The sequence below is a fragment of the Stenella coeruleoalba genome, assembly GCF_951394435.1.
Source record: "Stenella coeruleoalba genome assembly, chromosome: 8".
In the NCBI taxonomy this organism is placed as follows: Eukaryota; Metazoa; Chordata; class Mammalia; order Artiodactyla; family Delphinidae; genus Stenella; species Stenella coeruleoalba.
Window position 1 is genome coordinate 105,102,241 of NC_137154.1, and position 11,919 is coordinate 105,114,159.

At 49.8% G+C, this 11,919-nt stretch overlaps 1 protein-coding gene across 16 annotated transcripts in view; it reads left to right on the forward strand.

The window, feature by feature from the left end:
- Positions 1-11,919, forward strand: part of NTM (neurotrimin) — a gene marked incomplete at its 3' end in the record, with an annotated part of 1,328,870 nt that overhangs the window by 350,870 nt on the left and 966,081 nt on the right. The window lies entirely within an intron of this gene.

Below are 11,919 nucleotides of genomic sequence, written 5' to 3' on the forward strand. Positions count from 1 at the left end.
TGTCCTCTTTTCCTTAGTCAGGACCTTCACCTGCCCGCCCTGTCCTCAACCCCCTGGTCCATGCATGCTTCCTGGTTCCTGTTCCCTCTGGTAGGGAGCCAATTCATCCCCCTACTGTCGGACACTGTCTTCTAGCTCTTTCTGCAAAGTAGGCTAGAATCCTAAGAATGTGCCCAGTTTGTCTTGTGAATTTAACTTCAATGACAAAATCACTAGGGCCTCTCGGAAGGCAGCTAGCTCCCAGAATTCACCATTTCTCACCTGGCAGCTCCACCCTCGGGAAAAAGAACCAGCCACTTATTGGCAAGTTTCTGGCTCTGGACCCTCCTTTGTCACCTCAACTTCATCATCACTACAGGGGCTTTGTTAAACGACCCCATAGAACCTGTCGTGTTTCACAGTCTTTTCGGAATAAAGAGAGGGGTTGTCCTTTAATCACAAAAGAACGAACCAGAAAAAAAAAACAAACAGGCACAAATCCTTAAGAATACTAATTATGAAGCGTATTCCTGGGCCCTGTCTCCTCTAGAGCCTAAGCTGAATACACCCTAAGTTCCCTGTGGTTCAGTCTCAGAGTTCTGTTGTTTTCAAAGAACGAGTGCAGTGTCTGAAAAGTGAGGGGAAGTTTCTAAAACCTTCGTTCGATCCCTCAGAGGGGGTAGTGTCTCTTCATGAGCCTCTCTGACTCCTCTTCCTGTCTCTTTGTCTTTACCCTGGGTTTTTCTTATGTCCTCAGCTAGTCCCTTCTGAACTATTCATTTTGGGGGGGTTTCTCCCATTACCCAGATTTTTGCAACAAAGTAAAGCAGAACGTAGATGCAGCAAGAAGAGTGCTCCTCTCTAAGCCGCGTGCCTGTACATGAGTGTGCGTGTGTCCACCAATACTGTCCTGACTGCCATCCGGCTACAGAGGAGGCCTGGGTCCTTTCTGCCAGGTCAGCAGCTGAGTGGCCACGGGGCTTCGGCCCAGGGACCTTCTGGTGCTGGTCTGACTCACAGGCAGACCTTTGCTGCTTTTGCTCCCTGGAGGGGGGCAGGGAGGACTGGCTTGAGTCTCAGTTGTTTCAATTCACTTAGCAGCTACTTCATTAAAATTTCCCTCCGTAAGAGAATGATATTCCCCTTGTAGTTTATAACATTTTTTGAGAGTTGCCTCTCCGTAGATCCCCAAGTTAGCCAGAGAAGAATAAGGGTAATTAATGAATGCCCCTGCCCTCAAAGAATGTGGACATTAGGGAAGAGGTCTGTCTCTCCCTCCCTTTTCCTCTTTTCCTCCCCTTCCCTCTCCCCCTCCCGCTATTTCTCTCACAAGTACGTAAACATACACACTCATACACTATAGAAACACTTAAAAACCTACATGTAAGCAGCTATAAAAATAGAATTCCAACAACTGCACACTTTTAAAGTGTACGGGGAGATTCTTTGACACCTCTTGGACGAGGTGGTCAGCAAAAACATATTCTCAAAAGATATATTTTATAGGTGCTTATTTTCTTAACTTGAATAATGTGTTGCTTTAATCACTACAGAATGTGAAGTTATCAGAATCAAATATCTGAGTTTCTTCTCAGAATTGTGACCCAGACAGTCTCCCTGGATTCATTCCCTTCTCAGTTCTTCACTGAGCCTTGACTTTGTGCCAAGTCCAAAGTCTGGGGGTCCTGCATGCAGAGATGGCTGAGACTGGACCCTGCCCTCAGGAGCCCAGAGGTCGCGTGGGCAGTGCCCCTCCAGGCACGTGGTAAGGCCACAGTCCAGGTGCACACAGCAAACTAGGACAGGGGAAGGATACAGCACCTTGGGTAAAGGAGCCATCAAAGAGAATTCCTGAAGGAAGTGATGCCTCAGATCTGTCTCCAAGGGCCCGTAGTCGTAGCCAGGTGAAGACCTGGTAGGAAGGTCATTGCAGCAGAGGCCACAGAGCAGCAGAGCCCAGAGATGAGATCTGGCTGGAGCAGCCAGGAGCGCTCTTGAGTTGGGGCGAGGACAACCTCACAGTGTCCGATGCTCCTGCGGCCTGACCTCCAAAGGAGGGCAGGTTGGGGGATGACAGTGGGCAGACACAGAGGCCAGATGATGATGGTCCTGTGAGCCATGAGGGGGATCTTGGATTTTCCCTGCAGGGTGCAAGTGGGGGACAGGAGTGAGTGGTAATTTGAGTCTGGGAGGAATGTCGTCAGACATTGATTTTGCATAGCTCGCCGTGTGCCATGGTTGGATTTGGGAACAGTTAGCAGACGGGATCAGTTTGTGGTCTGCTGCACTAATCCAGATCAGAACCAAGGGTGGATGAATTAGAATGAAAGAAAAGGATTCTAGAAACCCCTAGGAGGTAAAATTAGTAGGATTGGTAAGTGAATTTTAATCACAAATCATCTTGGCAAATGTCAGCTCTGTTCTTCCACTGGATCAATCCAGAGAGCCATGGAGTAGAGTCACCCCTGAGTCCAGATCTCTCCAATTCTCAGCATCTCTGGTCAGCCTCCCCCCTCCACTGTGACCGTGGCCCTAGCCACCAGCACACCTCATCAGGAGACTATCGTCCATCCCGCCCAGCCTTCAGTGTATTCTCTGGACGGCAGACAGGGCCGGTTAAAACCTGTTGCTCAGAATCCTCCAGAGCTTCTCATTTCACCCAGCAGAAGTCAAAATCCTTAAAAAGCCCTAAAGCCCCACATGGCCTCCGTCCCCCTCCAGCCTCTGCTCCCTTTCTCCTGCCCGGGTCCCCGCACTTGCTGTTCCCTGATGAATGCATGGCTCCCCTCGTCACTTCCCGTAGGTCTTTACTCACATGTCACCGTGGCAAGGCCTTCCCAAGGCCCCGGGTAAAGTTGCAGTGGTCGCCCCTAGCCCCGCATGTTCTCCCTCCCCACTTCATGCGTCTCCTTGCCCCCCCGCACTGTCCAGCATCTAAGGAATTGTCTCTACACCAGCATTGCCTGAGGGTTCCCAGCTGTATCCCTATTGCCTGGAATAGCGGGTATTCAGTGGACCCTTCTTGTTGAATAAGTGAATAAGCAAAGGCACTGATTACACGGAGAGAGAGGTGGCTGGTGTTCCTGGTGAGGGTGGGTAGGTAACCAAGAGCGCAGGATAGCAGGGCAGGAGGCAGGTGACCCTGACGTCTGCGTGTGATACACACGTTAGACACTGTCCAGTTCAAGCCCCAGAATTCCCATAGATGATCCCAGAGGACAATGTGTTTATATAAAAGTAAGAGTGAACTGACTGTTACGAGAGACTGAGAAACAGAACCACAGATGCCCTGCTGCGAGCCAGAGTCGGGACCCAGTGCAGCCCAGGGAACGCGTGAGCGGGTTCAAAGCAAACCCCAAAGACATGGAAGCATGTACAGGGATGGGGAAGACTGTCCAGGTGTGAGGGGCACGGCGACAGAGAAGAAGGTAGTGAATTGTTCCTTTATCTTTGTAAAACAAAGTGTGCTCAGTCCAGCCACCCCGTTGATTTCCCATTGAGAAAGAGCTGACGGTGTCCAGGGCAGCCTGAGTGCCGGGCCTTGGAGCCCAGGCCCACACTTGCCGGACGACCAAGTCCTTGTGCCCCAACGTGCTGGGGACTCCACTCACCACAAGGACAAACTTTTGGGTTTTCTTTCGGCTCCTGGTAGGTACTTATCTGTGTGCAAACACCCACACAGACGCATGAGAGTCAGAGAGTGCTCTGTGTTGCTGAATGGGAGTTTAGACTGTACGCCCAGCATGACTTCCAGCCGGCACGCCTGGAAAAGGCCCAGACGCTGGGGTCCGCAGCTCAGCCCCCTCTCACCAGGGTCCCTGGGGAGCATTTGGAGCCTGGATGTTCCCACTCCCGGCGAGGTCTCTTCACCCGCATCTCCCCTTCTGCACCCTGCTCCATGCAGCGCACATGGGGCAGAGCCCCCCCTCTTGAATCCTTTCCAGTCCTTCCCATAGCTGAGCCTACAGTGCGTGTGTGTGTGTGTGTGTGAGTGTGAGTAGCGATGTGTGTTGTCTGTGCAATGTGCCCATGTACGCAGTAATGTCTGCGTGTCTCTGCATGTGGGTACAGCCGCATTGTCAGATGTTGCATGGCTGACACAGGAAAGCTGTCTAGCACGATGATTCAGAGCATGGGGGGCAGAGTCTTCAGATCTGTGTCAAAGCCTCGCTCTGCCATTTGCTGACTTTTGATCTGAAGGAAGTACACAATGTCTGGAAGCTTTCCTTCTCGTCTCGAAAATGGGGAGAATAATATCTGCTCTTCAGGGTTTTGAAAAGAATTCATTAGACAGAGTGGGATAGTGTAGGGTTAAAAAGTGGGATAGTTAGTGTTTATTGTTAAAAGTTTAATAAAATGACAACGGACCCTTGATACAGAGTAAAAGGCACATAGAAAATTGGAGAAGAAAGAAATATATGGAAAGAGAAGTGTGAGTAGGTTTGTGGCATGTTTGCAGGCCTGGGGAGAGGAGGTCTCTGCGTGAGGCCGCCGGGCTGGCCTGGCCCACCCTTACCAGGGTCTGGCGCTGTCAGTGGAGACCCCCGAGCAGACTCCCCTGACAGGCCCACATTGAGTGGAGCCGTGTCCCAGCCAGCTCAGCAGGACTGCTCTTATTCTGCATTAAGAGCACCTCCTCTTCCCCATCCTTGGACGACTCTCCGAACAGGAGGCCAAGGAGAAGGCCAGGCAGGAACAGGCGTGGGGACCAGGTGGCCTCTGCCCACTTCCAGAACGCGCCTGCCTGGGAGATGGGGCCTCCTTTCCTAGTAGCCTCTGTGGAAAGTAAACACAGGATCTGGCTCTCAGGGGCTCTTAAGCCAACCTCCCTGGAAACCAGCTTCACTCAAAAACGTTTAATTAACACGCTCCCACCTTCCTAAAAATAGGAAAGAAAAATCGACAAACACTAAATGGTTACAATCCTTGGATCAAAGTGGTTTTAAGTAGGTTGTACTCAGCTTCAGCCCCTCTCTCATCTCTAATCTCAAGCCAAAGATGTGAACTAATTCTTCAGGAAGGGGCTGACGTGTCCCAAATGCGTCACATGGACACCTGCACACTTGCCCATGGCGGCCGTGGTCTCTTCCATTTTATATGCAGCTTAATAGCTGGATTCATAGCAAAGGAGGAGCATTTCAACATCTCCCAAACCCTTGCTCCTTTATCCCTGGTGATGGCGTTGTTTGCTAAGCTTAGCAATTTGGGGTGAGGACGGAGTGTGGATCTGGTGAGCAAATACTTCCAGCAACACAGGCCTCAGGGCCTTTGCACTGGTCCCTCAGCCTGGAAAGGTCGTACCCCGTATCTTCTTAGCTCCCTCGGCTCCTCTGTCTTGATTCAAACATTGATTTCTCAGGGAGGCTTTCCCTGGTCCAGAATTTGAACACTCCCCACACAGAGATTATGTTCCCCCCTTCCTGCTTCACTGTGTTCCTGGGCACGGACCACTTTCTAAACTGAAGACACTTGACTGATGTAAGTTGTTCATCTGTGTCCCTCTCAAGGAGGCAGGGAACAGGGATCTTCTTCTCTTTGGGGCTCTGATGTATTCCAGGGTCTGGAATAGCGCCTGGCATTTAGAAGGGGCTCACTTAATATTTGTTGGAGGAGAGGCAGTGGTTAAAAGGCTGGATTTTACAAGAATCGCTGAAACTCAAATCCCAGTTCCGCCACTGACCAGCTCCTGACCTTGGGTACCGCTTCACCTGGCTTCTCTGTGCCTTGGTCTCTTCATCTGTAAAATCGGGTGATGGTAACAGTACCTACTTGCAGAGTTGTTATGACTATTAAGGGGTGCTGATATATAAGATACTTAAACAGAGCTTGATACGTGATGTGGGATTTACAAGTGTCCTTTTTGACTATTGCTGGTAACAAGGACACCCCACAGTTATTAAGTACTTCTGTGCGCCGACAGTCCGATTGAGCGGGCTAATATATGTAAAGTACTTGGAATAGTGCTTGGCACGTTTACGTCGATAATAAATATTAGCTATCATTTTATCTCGTTTCATACACAAACCACACGGTGAGGCAGATACAATTACTACGCTGATTAAGCTCGGGGAGGTTACTTACCTCTCCCCAAGCCAGCCTGCAGGAAAGTGCAAATCCAGAGCCACCCCCAACATGAGGCATCCTTACGGGGGGACTGACTGGCCTCAGTCACATCTCCAAGGCACAGGTGTCATTGTTTGCTCACTGGCTGGTCTCTTCTTGACTAGTTGTTACTTTTAATAACTGTAAGGGGAACCCTGAGACTCTTTGGATCACCACGCCCCCAAAGTTCAAAGTCTACGCAAGTCTATTCTCTCCTTTATAAGGACGGGTTACAGGTAATTTGTCATCTGGGGACTGTTGAATGAAATTGTTTAAATTGGCTCAGTACGGACACTAAGTCCAGAGCGCGAAGCTTCCGAACCGACCTGGTTTGGGAACTGAGGCTGTGGCTTTCCCCTGAGGGCTTTCAGTGTATGGGCCGCCCTAGAAAACCCAGCTTTCTCATGATCCTTCCTGCAGGGATGCTGCCTGGTAGAGCACTCGGACGTCCCTCTCGGCCAGCCTGATGGGCGGGCAGTGGCCCAGCACGGCCAGGGCCAGGGATGGGGGGACAGGCAGAAGCAAACCTGACACCGTCTTAAGATCTCAGGAGTCGAGGGGAATTTTCAGAACTGAGGGCAGGAGTGGGAGACAGTCAGCAGGTGAGCTGGACAGTGACAGTTTTGAGTGGCAGCAACGCCTGCAGGGACAGCCCCAAACAGCACTCCTTGGGAGGATTCGGCTTCTCTTTGGTTCCTGGCCTGAAATCCCCTCTTGCCTCAGCAGGTAGGTCATCACCGCTGAGAGGCATTTGTTTCTGCAGCTAAGGAGACAGTGCCCTGGATCTGCAGCCTCAGGGTCCAGAGCTTGTCCCGGGAGGATGGTGCGGCGTAGGATGCAGGAGAGCCTTTCTGCCCGGGGGCAGGCTACGGATACAGCCCTAGGCTGTGCCTGCATCAGACTCGGCGAAAGAGCAGCTCTACAAATGGGCAATTGGAGAAGTCACCCAGGTGGGACCAGGGAAGGGGGATGGAATAGCACAGGGAGGGAAAGAAAGCATGCAGCCTGACGGGCTCTATTAATAGGAGGAAAGAGAACAGGACACAGGCAGCCGAAATAGCAGGTGCAGGGATGAGAGAGATGGAGATGAAGAGGGGATGACCAGAGAAAAAAAGAGAGGATCTGGGGTGGGTGGGGGCCAGGGGAGGTGCCTCATGGAGCTGATACGTAAAGAAGATGTTCTTCCTCTTTCGGAGGCCTGCGTGTTGGCCCAGACGGCATCCAGGAGCTCATTTACTGCCGAATGTCAGGGGCAAGGCTCACAGCATGCCAGCAAGGGCAACCTGGGCGAGGGGTTGCAGGTGGCATGAGCGTCTTTAGGAATCACCTGAAGACCCTTCCTGCCCCTACATGAGCCTCATAGCCTACTTCTCCCTCCTTCCTTTTATTTTTTGCTAAAATGTCGAAATTTGATGTCACTTTGGGGAGTAAAGCACACATTGGTCTCTGTAGGGGAGCTCCTTGAATAGCCTATATTACCAAAGAAAGCTGGCGGATCTGGTTGCCCTCTTCCAAGGGCACCAGAACCTTGCTGAGCTGTCCCGTGGGAGGACACGTGCAGAGTGAAGCTTCCAGCACAAGAGGGGCAGGCTGGCCTTCCTAGTGGGACCCCTGGAGAAACGAGGCCAAGTGAGAGAGTGTGGGTGTGCTGGGTGGAGGGACAGCCAGGGTGGGTGGTGGCGAGGCCCAGCAATACGAGAACATATGGCTGGGCCTCAGAAAGCATCGTGGCGGCCCCAAGTCACGCCCCGGAGCAGAGCTGTCTCCTGCCCTTTCCTTCCTTTGCTGTTTCCCCTCATGGGGCAGGAAGCTGCTTTTCTCACAGGACATTTCTCTGCCATCTCTTCTTTCCTCTCTGCTCAGGATGGAATCTCGGAACTCCCAAATATCTTTTTTTTTTTTAATTTTTTTTATGAAGAAGCAAGTAGTCGTTCTGACAAGTTTCTTGGAACACCATAATAAAATATTGGAAAAAAGTAGAACAGCCCCACACAGATTTTCTCAGTGCCTCTTGCTTCAAAAACTACTCCTCCAAAGCTGTGTATTATGAAACTAAAACATAAACACTTCTCTTATCCAATAGACACCTGCGTGTCTGTGACATTGCATGTCACCGGTGTTCCTTGTTTCTGCTTCGCTCTTTTGGCTTCCTCCTCTTATACTGGAGCAGGAAAGGAGGAGGGAGGAGCAGTTGGAAGAAGAAGGGGCAGAGAGGCAGAGGGATGCAGATGGGTGTTGTCGAAATTTGGCCTCTGTTCACCGGTGCTGAACAGAAACGTGTAGAGAGAGTTTTGGGTGAAGGAGAAAAGAATGGCTTTCTAGCTTTGCCAGGCAAAGGGGGCCACAGCGGGCTCATGCCCTCAAAGCTGCGTGTCCCGCCCTGGAGGGGGTCCTGAGGAGTCTTACAGTGTTCGAGGAGCAGGGCGTGGTCAGCTCGTGGACATTCTTCTGATTGGTCGGTGGTGAGGTAATTGGGAGTTAGCATCATCAACCTTCCGGTTCCAACCGGTCTGGGGTCTCCGTGCTTGTGGACAGCAGACAGTTAACTTCTCCCACCCGGTCGGGGTTTCAGTATCTGCAAAACAGCTCAAAGGACATGACTCAGAATATTATCTATGATTCTTGAGGAAGAACTAAAGGCCCTTGACTTTGTTTAATAGATAAACTATTATTCTTTTGTCTTGCTTGACTGTTTTCTTTTCTTTCTGCATTTTCTCACTTAACTGATTAAATTTATTCTTTGACTGAAGTTTTCCTACAGACAAAAGGCAGGCAGAGGGCATGGCTGGGCGTCTATTCTGGGGAAGCCTCATAGGGTCCTGCTCAGTTCCATGGGGGTGAAGGAAGAGAAAGAGGAAGATGAGACACAGGGCATCCGGCTGAGTTCAGGGTTCTGGGAAACACGTTTAGTAAATCAATTGAAAATCAGACTCCTCGTCAATATTTTTTAAATGTTTTTCTTTTGAACAGAGAGGAGAGATGTTGTGGTGGTGTTTGGTTTTATTCATTAGAGAGAGATCACTTTCTGTTTTTGGCAAGTAAGATTCTGCTTTGAGAGTGGAGAGGGTGGTGCAGTGGGAGGGTTTGGTACTCTCCGCTCAGAGTAGAAAGAGAAGCCCAGAATTAGCACGCGTGGACTGTCAGATTCTGTTTAAGGCCTTTTCTTGCATCCAGAGAGATTACACCTAAGCCACTTAACGCTAAGTCGCAAGGGCTCCAGTTGGTCCCACTTCTATTAAAAATCCCGCCTAACAGGAGAGCATCGTATTTTTTTTTTAAGAGGAAAAAGAGAAAAGCTGATGATGGTACTACTCTAACTCTAAATGATACTAGTTCTTCTAATCACTCAGTGATGCAGTATGTTTGCCATCTAATTTCATCCAAAACACCCTAAACTGAAAATAAAGTGCTGTTTAATAGGCATGCAAAGATGTCATTTCATTTTGCTGAATGTTCTAGTAGCAACTACTAATTATTTCAATGTATTTTTTTCCTGTAATTATTTGAAACAGACTATTCAGAGTTCCCCATTAACTTCAAAAATATTTCGGTGTCCTACAGAAATTCAATAGTATAAATTTAAATAGCTTTTTCCCTCCTTTCTTCAATTTGCTGAGAATACAGCTGCATGAGATTGAGGGAGGGAACACTTCTTGTGCAAACAGAAAGCAGCCGAAGAAGAAAGAAAAATCCCATCCCTAAACCCTCTCCTTCTCCTTGGAGGCCCCTTTCCTGCTGCATCCAATTTCCTTCTGGTTCTCATGGGCAGGGGATAGAACGAATCCACCAGATGCTATCTGTAACTTCCTCTGGCCAGAGAGAGGCTGGCAGGATGGGGATGGCAGATACAGGTGCCGAGCTGGCTGAGGAATTGTGTCACCGTTTGCAAGGCCACCACCTCCCAGAACCAAGCCCCGATTCCCATGTATACAATTTGAGAGGATGAAGAAGGACCAGCCAGACCGTGACCCCGTGGCAGCCACCGAGGGGCTGCCCTGCGGGGTGCAGACATCCTGGCAGTGGTTCCCATGGCCCTCTGAAAAGGAAGCCCGCACCACGTGTCTTTCTCTCCCAAGGAACTCTCAACCCACCGGCCATAGCATGGCCAGCACTGCAGTGAGGACATGGCGGGTAAGAGCGAGCTGTACACCTCCGAGGGTCACCTCCGAGGGACAGCAGAACGGAGAACCTTGATCCTGTCCAGCTTCTTTATTTGACCCTCCTGCGGCATCAACATTGTGAAGGAAGTTTCCCTGGAGCGAGATGAATAAACTATATATAACAGCAGGTACACTCAGCCACGCATATTGGGGTTTCTGTTCTGCAAGGAGCGTATTCATTGCACACAAGTCCACAGACCTTCCCTAAAAGCCACGGTGCTCAGAGCCAACATTATGTGGCGATAACGCCCTTTCCCATGCATCCCCCCACGTGGGAATAAGTGACAGGTGCCAGCCTGCGTGCTGGGCCGGCTCTGAGGGGTGAGCGGTGTGGGGCAGGGCTGAAGCTGGCCGCTGCGGGATGGGCCTCAGCCCACCCGCTTCCTGGCTTGGCTTCTTCCCTTCCTCGTGCTGTTCCTCCAGTCTGAAAGGTCCTTTAAGGATCTATTAAAGATCACTTGCACATGACAGAAATGAAAAACACAACATATTTCTAGAATCATGCTGCCTGATCTCTAGCTGTGTGGCAGAGATCAAGAAATGGGGGGAGAAGTTATAAAAAAAAATCAACTTTTCTTTCCTATCATTGAAGAGTTCCTACTTCCATGTGTACATATTCTGTCTTCCATTTCATCTTTTCAAGAATATCTTAACAGTGTAAAGCAACTGTACTCCAATAAAAAAAAAATAAGAATACCTAAATGCAACTCTCAGCTAGGCACAAGTTAATCAAACAATATTTGCTTGAGAGATAAAGAGCTATAGGAGGAATGATCCATCCAGGAAGAGGAAGTTCTACTGGCCAGTACAGAAAGCCCAGGGGGCATCACCATGGCTCCCAGCCCCGGGAGCAAGGACCGTCCAGGAATATTGCCATCAGGAAGCAAAGCTAGACAGCAGGACTGCATTGCTCTCTGCAAGTGTGCTGAGAAGCCATGAAGTGACTTCCCTGAAGCCTTAGGGTGGGTTCTGCCGGAAGCCCAAGTTTGGTGAGTCCCACCTCGGGGGAATTTCCGACTTTAAAATGTCCTGATCTTTTGCTCACGTGTCTCACTTTTACTGGCTGAGGGAGTCGTTAAGTAAAACGTGACATTTCTATGTACTTGAATGGTGTTCGGAATCCTCGCCTGCGTTGGTTCTCCCAGCACCTTGCGTGCTCACTTGGTGGATGAGAAAATATACTTTGAGATGGATGTTGGTTCCCAACGTCACCCAAGCTCTTAAGTGGCTAAGTGGAGGGATGTCTTTGCTGTGACAGCTTCATATCTCCTTTAATTTCTTAATCCATACCTCAACCTAGATGTCCCAAGAGTACATCACAACCTTCATGTTCATTGCCATTTTCTAAAGTTGTTTATCCTCCTTAAATGACCCCTCCCCATTCCCTATAACCATCAGTGGAGCCAAAAACATCAAAGTCAGCCTTGATTCTTCCCTCTCCTGGATGCTCTGGTCACTCAGGTAATTAGTCGTCATTTTTACCTGCTAAGTGGATCATAAGCCTTCCCTTCTTCTCATCTTACTAAACATGCATTCCTGTCTGTCATCAGGTTTGTCCCCTCAAATCCATCCTCCATACAGAGCAACCTCTGTCCATTCAGAATCCCGCAGCTTGGTTTCCACTTAAAACCCTTCAGTGGTCCCGCACATCCTTCAACAACATTGTAGTTGGGAGTCT